The following is a 12,105-nucleotide window of genomic DNA, read 5'->3' as shown; positions in this document are numbered from 1 at the left end:
CCAGCAACTGGGTTTCAATGTTGAATCACCACCATAATTTAATTTAACCAATATTTTAAGAAGAAAGCATGACATTCCACTTAATATGCTTCCATTCTCCTTATAAGGAGTTAGTATATGGAACATCCAAACAGATTCAGTCAGAAGTGTTCTCTTCTGGATAGAGATATTTTTGTTTTTATGAATGCTACAGGATTGTAAAAATCTTTGTGTACAAACAAAGGGACATTTGTACAACAATTTTTGTATAAATTTTGCATATCACAGTACAATTAAATTCAATAAAGAACAGTCCTCAATCATCAACTTTATGAAATTTCACTTGCAGAAGAAAAAAAAATCAACATTTTAAATTGTGATTAAATCCATTCAAAGCCTCCTTTCTTTTGCTTCCAGGCTGCTTAACTGACAGGAAGCATAACAGACCTGTGTCACTATTCTTATTGTGGCAATCAGTGTACAGATCAAGTGTTTTATTTGTAACCTTGATTTTTTTTTTAGTCTTTCACACGAATGTGAAATTTTGTCATAGCTAATAATTGATCTGACAAAAGTGTTCACAGTTACTTGAAGGGTGCTTTTGGTTACCAAGACAGATTTTAAAAAATAATGAGTCTTTTTCCTGTGGGGGATTGTGAACTGGTAATTAGCATCTATGACCCAATATTCTCAGCAAATAAGAGTAATAGCAGTAATTTCTAGCTTTATGTTGAGTGGTACTCTAATATTACCAGCACTTCTGTTGCATTTGTAATTAACTGCAAGCAATTATTACAGTCAAAAAAATATATCCTAATGCTCCTAGGTAATAAAACAAAAATTGAAATAATGTTTGTAAAATTCATATGTTCCATGCTGGGTATACTGATTTCATTCAGAGTGTTGTGATTATAGATATAACTATTTATTAAAATCCTCTTTTATGTTTCTGCACATGTGTATCATTCCTAATGTTTATGGCAACTATATTCTCCTCATTTTAATTCAGTGGAGTTCCCACCCCTGATGAGTTTTAATTAATGTTTTGATTTTCAGGTTGCTATGGAATTCAAATGCTGGACATTGGGTCATTGCATAAACATGGAAGGCATTTATAAAAAATAGTTTGTAGCCCTGGAATAAAAATGTTTTGCTTTTAGTCTAAGAACGCAATAGACTTTCAAACCACAAGTCGAGTCAAAATTGGCATGTTTTACAGATAGAGTTACTTGGAAGGATTTTAATATATGGAAGATTTCCTGTTACTAAACAAAATACATTCTGATTTTCTTACATCTTTTAGAAATAAACTGGAAGAACGAGCAAAGGAAAACATAATATTGTGCAGAACATACCACTTTTTACAATTGGATAGCAGATAAGGTAGCTTGTAGTGGGGAGTATGGGTCCCTAGCAACAATATATGCTTAAGTGGCAGTGACAATTAATACAGGTTCAGAACTTTAATCAATCTACTAGAATTCATAAAAGAATAAAAGACTATGATATTTTAATTGTTTGAAAGCATAATGTTGAGGAATACAGAGACATACAAGATAGTTTATCTCTAATGAGCTTTTGCATAAAAAAGTGTTTTAATGTAGATAAATGTTCAACAAATTTATTGTTAATTTAATGTTCAACAAATTTGCATGCATCATGCCAGTGATGGTGCATGTGTCTGTGCCCATATCTTATGTCCAAATATTCAGTGATCAATTTTATCTGATCTAAGGGATTTCATTTAGAAAATTGAAGGGAAAGGAAGAAAACCTTGTAATCTTTAAGACTTTAAAAAAAGTTATTAACAAATGATACTTTTTAATGCAATGAGTGGAGAAATTATTAAGTGCCTAACTGGGGATCAATCATATGAAGTGTATTTCATTTTAAAATAAGTGAATTGATTGATAAAATAAATGAAGGAAAATTTTCTTCTGAGCTTGAGTAATGTATTTTTGGAATTCAGTCTTCATATACAATGCAAAGACTAAGAGTAGATTTCACAAATCTCTCTTCAGTTTCTTTTAAAACATTTTAAAAAAAGAACAAAGCTCCTATTATGGTCGCCTAGAATGCATTGTGTCTTACAGCAAATGAATAACATGAGAATCGGCAAAATGTTGAAATAGACGTTACATAGATATGAAGATGTGGGAAATGTCACTTTCATATTAGTTGATTAGGAAAGAAATTAGTAGAGTATGTAGTACATTTTTTACCTAAGTACTAATTGCCAAAAAGAAAGGCAATAATGTTCATAAATAACATAATTGGTAAATAATTGATAGTTTTAATGTGTTAGATTCATCATTTCTTTGAAGGGATGCTTTGAGCCTGTTCCAAATCATTGATATATTGTGGTTATAATATTTCTCATATTTATGTATATTTAAAATTGCCATCAGCTCAAAATACTAACTACCACTTTGAGATGCCTCAAATGAATTAAAAATAAAGGTTGCAATATATAATATCTATCTATCTATCTATCTATCTATCTATCTATCTATCTATCTATCTATCTATCATCAGCTTATTGGAAGTTAGTGACAAGTTTCATTACAATTTTTATTAATAAGTTATTATGTTTGATTAATTTTAACAGACTATTATTTTTCCATACAGTTAATTAATGTTGTACTGTATTCTATATTTATTACATTTTTTGTAAGCTCCCTAAAATCACAAAAATACAAACACTTGTAAATAAATGTGTATGTTGTTTTTATTATAACAACCCATTAAATTTTTAAGTGGATAGCAATAATAAAACTTCTGTAGTAAGTCTTCAAAAAAGAACCCATCAATATTTTTTCAAGAGAAGGGTGATAAAAATAGATTATTTGATACTGTTGCATTGTTCACATTCTGGGGTTTTAGAATAAATTTCTACACCAGTGTCTTTCAGTATACAATACATAAGGAACTAGAAATCAACTTAAGAAGATAAAATACAGTACCTTTGTAGGACAGCACTCAGCAAACTACATCTTAGAATTAACAGAAAGCACATACAATTGTATGGAAACTGAACACGGAGAGATTTAACCTGGAAATAAGGAGAAACTTTCTGACAGTGAGAACAATTAACCAATGGAACAGCTTGACCTCAGAAGTTGTGGGAGTGCCATCACTTGAGACTTTCAAGAAGAGATTGGACTGCCATCTGTCAGAAATGGTGTAGGGTCTCCTGCTTGGGTGGGGTGTTGGACTACATGACCTACAAGGCCCCTTCCAACTCTGATTATCTGTTATCTGTTAAGTGTAGTTTATAGTGCTTGGAATTGAAATGCAAAATTGATAATAAGGATGGTAGAATTTTTATGCATGTAATGGTGTCAAAAGAATTATTAGGAAACATTGAAATGATATATTTCAAGAATGGATTGCTATTTATATCATCTTATAACACTGGATATTACAACTTACAATGCTATTTGATATAAAGAGGCAAGAAGAAACAATTTGGCGAATTGTTTTGCTCATAAACTATGTTTCAGGCCTTTAAAATATTTTTATTTTTAAACTAAAATTTAAAGGTATATTAGCACTGACCTCTTTATATTTTTATATTAACATATATATTGATACTGTTAATGTCTAAAGTTATATTAGTACTGTTCTATTAACTTTTTAACATTTACATATATATTAACATCATTGATGTATGAAAGCACTGAACAGCAGACTTAATTTCCTGATCATCTCTAATGGGAAACAAAAGAAATACGGTGCATCAAGCTTTCAGAAAAGCAGTATCAAAAGTAAACTAAACCTAATCTGCAAATACTGGTGGGAAAGATGACAACTTTGGGATGAGTTTATGACATCCATTCCTTGAATGTCCCTGGCCATCGTAAGTTGCCTAACCCTAGTTCTACTTTGGAACAATACAATGTTTAATAAATGGCTGTGGTAGAATAACCAAGATCACTGTATTATTGTTGACATAATTTAGGGATTATGCTAATTTTTAATTAAATCCCATTAAAGTCCAAGGTGCAATAGAATGATTTCTGGGATCACACATATAAACCGAGAACTGAAATTAAGGTTATTGATATTAAAGGTGTAAAGTTAGGATTAAAATAGATAATCATAGAGCAAAGATGGTGTAGCTTCAGTAATGGCTTCTGAAGTAGAATACGGATAATGTTACCAGGATGGGGAGAATCCCAAATGCTTTTCTGAAGTTTTAAGTTCACTAGTTTTGTAGACGTATTCAGATCAATGATCCTTAAAAAGTAAGATGTCATTGTCACATTAGCATAGAACATCATATTAGTTAAATAGTTTTAGAATTTCCAAAACTAGTGAATAATTTATATTTGCATATTCTGTTATCTATTCTGTTATCTACAAGACCATCTGGTGTTCTGTTCTTATCTGATTACAGTTACTTTCTTTGAGTGAATTATTAGCTAATCATCATTCAGTATGTCTGAGGGCATTTTTAATAATATTTTCATGTTTAAAGTTTTCCTTTTTTTTAAGCCTTGTGCAATAGAAATATCTTTTTTCAGTAAAATTTATTTCTCAACATATGATTTAATATATTGTTATTTCCATAAAGGGAAATTTTAGATAAGCCAAAGAAACAAGACAAAAATACAGCTAAAGGGTTCTTTTCTCATTTTCTGGAGTCCTCAAAATTTTAGCCTTCTATAGTCAATCATATGATTTCTTTCATTATAAAAACTATTTACGTAGTATTTCCATACAATTACTATTGTACAATTTGAAGCTGGGATCCTTAAATTTCCTGCTAATCAAATGCAGGAAGACTGATCTGAGAATTTTCATCATCTTGAATTGCCAAGGAAGAAGCAAATGTGGAAATTATAAGTAATGCATTTGATGGACTTTTAAATTCAGACTCTCAACAATTGAGATTATGAGTTCAGAATGTAGTAAGTAGAAAATACAGTAAATTTGAAGAAAATGTTTTTTCTAGTGCTCGGCCCTAGTTTTTACTCTCATTTGCTTTTATAAGAGGCATTAGCATCTAATCAGCAGGCAGGGTGGAAAATTTTATTGCAATGCATAATAATTTTTAGCTCATCATATTTCTTCTTTCATGTTCCCTTGTTCTGTATCTCCTCACAATGTCCATGAATTCTAAGCTGTTTGTCCCTCATTTATTTTTTAACAGAATTTTATTATAGCTTGATGTTTATTGACAACTGGTTTATGGTTAATATTGCATACTTATATAAGTACCTGTATTGCTAGTATACTAAATTTACACCTAATGCAATTTAGAATGTCAGCAGGTGAAGCTAGGCAGAATCACATCTGATACCTGTACAATCAGCACAGCCCCCCCACCCAAGGCTGTGTGCTATCTCCACCTCTCTTCTCCCTATATACCAATGACTGCATCTCAAACGATCCATCTGTTAAAATGCTGAAGTTTGCTGATGACACAACAGTGATTGGTCTCATTCGAGACAACATTGAATCTGCATACAGACAGGAGGTTATACAACTTGCCTCATGGTGTAACCAGAGGAAACTGGAACTGAACACACTCAAAACTGTATAAACGGTGGTAGACTTTAGAAGAAACCCTCCCATACTACCACCTCTTACAATACTAGACAACACAGTATCAACAGTGGAGAGCTTCACATTTCTAGGTTCTACTATATCACATGACCTAAAATGGACACCTAACTTCAAAAACATCATCAAAAAGCACAACAAAGAATGTTCTTTCTGCATCAACTCAGAAAGTTCAAACTGCCCAAGGAGCTGCTGATCCAGTTCTACAGAGGAATTATTGAGTCTATCATCGGCACCTCTATAACTGTCTAGTTTGGTTCGGCAACTCAACAGGACAGACACAGACTTCAGGGGATAATTAGGATTGCAGAAAAAATAATTGCTACCAACCTGCCTTCCAATGACGACCTGTATACTGCACGAATCAAAAAAAGGTGAAAATCCTCACATCCTGGACATAAACTGTTTCAATTCTTACCCTCAAAACGATGCTATAGAGCACTGCACACCAGAACAACTAGATACAAGGACAGTTTTTTCCTGAACACCATCACTCTGCTAAACAAATAATTCCCTCAACATTGTCCAACTATTTACAAAGTCTGCACTACTATTACATTAATCTTCTCATCTCTCCTTATCACCCATCCCCTCCCATTGTGATTGTAGGACTGTAACTTTGTTGCTTGTATCCGTACGATTTATATTGACTGTTTCCTAGTATGATTTGATTGTTGATTGTACCCTGTGACTATCATTAAGTGTTGTACGTTATGATTCTTGATTCTTAACGAATGTACCTTTTCTTTATGTATACTGAGAGTATTCACACCAAGACAAATTCCTTGTGTGTCCAATCACACTTGGCCAATGAAGTATTCTATTCTATTCTATTCTATTCTATTCTATTCTATTCTATTCTATTCTATTCTATTCTATTCTATTCTTTGCTTTAAATAATATTCATAGCCCAAGAAATGAGCGTAGATTATAATACCATCTCAAATTAATAAACAAAACATATTAATTGATTTAAAAGTGGTAGTATTATCCTAAACTCATGCATCTGTGTTCATAAATTTCTAAATATTTGTTGACTTGAGGAATATTATGTTCATGAAGGTTCTCTGTTCATATTTTACAAAGCAATACTATTTAAAGTTTTTTTGTGGAGTTCAATAAGATTTCTATGGAAGAAGGCTTCAATTGTGGTTCATAGAATTTCAGACTTGATAAAATCTGAATTTCTATCTTGGTTCTGCCATGAAGCCAACTAGAACAACCACATATATGCCACTATGTGCTTCTTGAAGAAAAACAAGATTGCTGGTTTCCTTAAATTTCTTTCTATGTAAATAACAAAATTCTCCAGAAGCCTGTTCTTGTTTATTTCTCTCTATTATATTTATATAATGCCCTATTAAAGACAGAGAAGTAAAGTTACCTTGTACTGGACAGTGGCTTCCCATATTGCTAAGATGTAGCCCGCATTCAGTGGGAGATAATAATAATGATAATGATAATGATGAGGATAATAATGATGATAATCATCATCATCATCATCATCGTCATCATCTCTATTGTCATTGTACATATATACAATGAAATTGATTTTGTTCCTGCTGGTACTATCCATAACAAAATTCAATGCAAGATAAATAATATAGAAAATGGTTTATAGCGTTAAAGCATTTAAATATAATCCTAAATATAGGATGAATTGGAAAATTCCTTTACCCAAAGACTCTCAATTTTCCTTCTATGCTTATTCAAAGAGAAAAGAAAAACAAGAAGATGGAAGAAAATCACCACCCCCCTTGAAAGGAATATTGCCTAACCTTTATCCAATCCAGAAATCCTTCAACAAACCACTGAAATTCTTCTTTTCTAACTGACTCCTCCCTACATAGACTGACATTGCACTCTACTATACAATTTCATAGAAAACTGTCAAAAATAGGGTTTTACATATTGGTGTTTTGGTTCAGCCATAGATTGCTATATTTCACTTCTTGCTATTAGCAAAAACTCATTTCAGGCAGACTTTTGCAGCCAGTCTAAATGTAAGTTGAGAGAATCTGGGCATATTATAATTATGGATATTATCATTCACAGGTCACGTTTCCAAATCTTTGTTCTACCGATTTCTATAAAGCATGCCATAGATTGGGTTATGTGCCAGACATAATGTGAAACAATTGTGGAACAGCTTAATTACATGCTGCATTCTGCACAAATCTACTCAACTCACATTCTCAAATGACAATTGGCATTTGTAAATTGCTTCTAAGTGGGACCACTGCTCAGGGGGTTTTGCATATTGAAGGTCTAATCTTTTGCTTCTTTTAAATAACTTCAGGAGAACAGATCATTCTCTGATATCTTATGGGCTTGTTGCCAGTTGTAGTACAGAGAATAGCAGCTTACAGTAGGTGTAGCTCAATGGATACCAATGTAGCAGTAGGTGTAGCTCAATGGATACTTGTGTGGCCATCATCTTTGACCATCTTTCTTAGGTGAGGTTGGTGAAAATTGTAATAGAGCAATGTTTGAAGGATCCTATGTCCCAGTAATGTCATATTAATTGAAGAGAAAAAGGTTTGCAAGCAATTCAGAGACATATTGTGTGCTACCTTTGCATTAAAATAAATTGAGTTGGGTTTGCCAGCAACTTATAAGATCCGGCTTTTTGACTATGTTTGATATTTCAGCTTTGAAGCTGCAGAATGATGGACAGTGTGTCTTTAAATCACTGGTTTTTTTTCAAAGGAGTAAACAGCAACTAATTAAGTGAAACTGATAATTCAGACACATTCACACTGCAGCAAACCACCACATTTTCAATGCTCAATTGAGCCAATAACAATGATGAAGAAGATGATGATGCTGAAATGGTTGGGGACAGCAGAGTCGGTAATAATGGCAGGGTATTCTCTCTTTGCTTTCCTATCTTATCTTATCATAATTGCATTTTTCCAGTGACAAGAATGAAAGCAAGCAAAAGTATCTCTTGGATGTAGAACTGTTTTCCATGGATGAGGGATTACTGATTGGCTTTTTAACTTAGGCTTTTCCAAATAGTTTTTCAGTTATTTAATTTACTCTACATGAAGCCTATTGATTATTCAAGTTGGCAGTCAATTTTATAGGGCACCCCACTGTTTCTTTGCTTAATGTAGTCAATGATAGTAATTGCTTGATCAGTGCAGCCCATGAAATAGGTTTTGTGTCTTTTTTTATAATGCATTGATGGCTTTATCTGATGTAGTCTTGGCAAGGCCTGGGTTTTACAGCACTCTCCCCAACTCCCCGAGGTCTCTAGATTAATGGCTATGGCTTTCAGTTGGAGCTGCTGATACAGCTCTCCAGAATGTATTCGCACATCTGGCATGCCACACTTGGCACGGATGCCAGCTTTTTGTTGCACAGTTACCGAATGGCTCACCAGTGCCTAGTTAACTGTTTTCACTAAGGGAATGAGATAAAAAGCCATTCATGGAGATCTTGGCACCTTCTCCCTGTTCTCTGGTAATTACAAATTTTTAATTTTTCCATTGCAGTTTTTATGGAGACAATTGACAATTAGAAACAACTCAGTGTGCCAAATATTTGTGCTGCAAAAATGCTCGTTTTGGTCATGTTCCCAAACTGATGGGGTTTTCCTGCAAAGTTATTGTTTTAATTCCATTGCATCAGTTAACAGATCTGGCCATTGTTCAATAGTATTATTGCATTCAGTTAAACATGGCGAAGTCCAGAGAATTCAGTGGTTTATAGTGACAAAAAAATGGGCATGAGGCTTTGGCATGCATCCAACAATCATACAAAAGCATGTCGCTCCAAACATTTTGGTGTTTGAACACAGTGGTCAAATCATCTTGTGGACTGATAAAAGCAGGCAGCTGGAAGAATGCCTTCAAGACTGCTTAATTTCTTTGCACTTTTCTTTGCAAAGATTCCCCTTTCCAGTGAATTCTTCAGTAATTCAGTGGGTAAAGGAGCAAGTGCAGCTAGGTAATTTTAGGCTGTGGAATTAGTGCTAATGTTACAAGCTAGGCTAGGTCTTTAGAAACCTGTAAGTTATCTTTGTGAATAAGCACCATTTTAGGGAAGGGTAAAATAATAAATTGTAAAAGAAGATGGAAGGAAGGAAGGAAGGGAGGGAGGGAGGGAGGGAGGGAGGGAGGAGGAGGAAGAGAAGGAGAAGGAGAAGGAGAAGGAGAAGGAGAAGGAGGAGATATATTTTAATTCATCTTACCAGCCCATTGCATTTTCACTGCAACTTATTTTTTTATAATTAGGATAATATCGAAAGTAGTATCTATCCAATCTCCCAAATATACCCACATATTCATTCCAGGTTCGTTCACTTTGTAATCTCCATCATATACCATTCTAGGTAGGTGGGTCATCCATAAGGCCCCTTGATTACATATTGTTAGACTTTTAATCTGATATCATCACTATAAACCAGAAAGAGAAGAAAGGGAAAATTGCTACATTAAATAAGCCACATCTCATTCTTACCACATCTGAAGTATTCATGAATTCAACTGGCTCAATGAAAAGTTCTATGCTGTTCACAAATCAAATTTCTTCATCTCATTTGGCTCATAAATTCCAGGAACATACACAGCCTGATGGATGCCTGACTATCATTTCCACACATTCAGTTGAATACACAGATGTTTGATGTACAACTAATGGTTTATGCAACCATTGGGTTTAAAGATAGATGTAACAAAAACTTCTCCTTTCCCATGTTCATTAATTTCCAAATAATAATAGATTCCAAGAATTATAATGCTTAAAAAAATCACCCCCCCTAATATGTTGCCAGTGTAAGAAATAATCTTATATCATATACTGTACCATGTAACCTAAAGAGGAATCCCAAAGCCCCACTAAAGTTATCAGGAAATACATAAGTAACATGATAATTGAAAGCCACATGAACACAATTTGTAGAAAGATACTCACCCATCCACGTCTTAGTTACAAAGCCAATGTGTCTTCAAATCAGAAATGAGGAATGCTTTACTATAGAAAGACTTCACATTAAATAGCATCACTCACACCCCAGAATATTTTGAACTCTGTCACCTGAGAAGGCCTAAAAAATTTAGTCCCCTTCTACTCTCACAACGTCCCTTCCTATCCACTGTGGAACTCCTGGAACAATTAGATAACCCCCACCACATTCCAACTTCCAATCCTCCAAGTTTTAACATCATTGATTTTGCTATGATGTAGTTACCACAGTGAGCAAACCCTCAATCAGATCCTCTCTTATTAGGTTCACTCTTCCCAGCCTTGTTTTTCTCCGTATCCATTCAATTAGTTCTTCTTGCTGTTTGTTCTGTCTCAGCCTCTTCTACTTTGTCCCAAACTGTAAGTAACTAGATTAATTGGACTGTCATGCAGACAATAGAACAAACATTTTTTTCTGATGTTCCAAAGGAATAGACCAAATGTTTGACATTGCTAGAAAATGAACATTATTCTGTTGAAACTCAGAAATAAAATTGGAAAATAATATAACATCATTTCTATTTGTGAAGAGGCAAATTTAAATACCAAGTTTTGGTTATGGACTATCATATTTGATTGCGTCATACTAGCCTGCTTGCATTCTAACCTTAAACATATTTAGTGGCAAATGTCAGCAAAGAGAAATGGGAGAAATGGGGCAGACATACTTAGACACTCCATTGTACTCAATATGACTCAACACTGAACTAATGCATTTCAGATTTTGATTTAAAGTTTTTCTCTTTGCTGAAATGCCCAATTAAATGTAAGCAATTTTCTGCCATAAAAATTCCAATTTTCTGTAATGTCCCATTAAATTCTAACCATGTTCTGCCAAACATGACTTCAAATAATCATAAAATTGAAAAGGTCATTGCATTTTGTCAGCCCACCACCACCACCACTTAGTGCAGGAAGCCAAATTAAAATATTGTTAGTGGATGGTTGTCCAGACTGTACTTGAAAACCTCTAGTGAAAAGAAATGACTACCTTCTTCAGTAATTAGTTCCTGTCAACTCTTCTTCCCTCTTTCTCTGATAATAGGTGAGGAAGTATTCAGTGGCGCAGTGGTTAGAGTGCAGTACTGCAGGCTACTTCTGCTGACAGCTAGCTGCCTGCAATTTGGCAGATCGAATCTCACCAGGCTCAAGGTTGACTCAGCCTTCCATCCTTCCAAGGTCGGTAAAATGAGGACCCAAATTGGGGGCATATAAAGCGGTATATAAGTCTAAGTACTATTGCTATTCCTGAAATTCAACTGGAATATGCTTTTCTATAATGTGAAGAACATTGTTTTTTATCTTGCAGTTTAGGACAATAGAGAATAAGTCATATTGGTGACTTGGGCTCTAGGACTATGGTTTGTATATATGACCATTCCTTGTAGAATTTCTTCTGAGAAAATATTCTTAGGACTGAATTGTTGGTCCTTGGAAATGTCTGTTTTTGTGTTGTCTTTGAAACCTAAATATAACCACGAAAGGCAATCCACCCAAACTGGCCAAGAAGTACAATGAAATGTTCAGTACAGGTGCATGAATCCACAGAGTGCACACTGTAGAGTGCACATAGATGATTTACAATGC

Source organism: Pseudonaja textilis, chromosome 3 (genome assembly GCF_049901715.1).
Source record: "Pseudonaja textilis isolate UNSWEBS1 chromosome 3, rPseTex1.2, whole genome shotgun sequence".
NCBI lineage: Eukaryota > Metazoa > Chordata > Lepidosauria > Squamata > Elapidae > Pseudonaja > Pseudonaja textilis.
The sequence above is the reverse complement of the archived record's forward strand: the minus strand, read 5'-3'. Positions refer to the sequence as shown.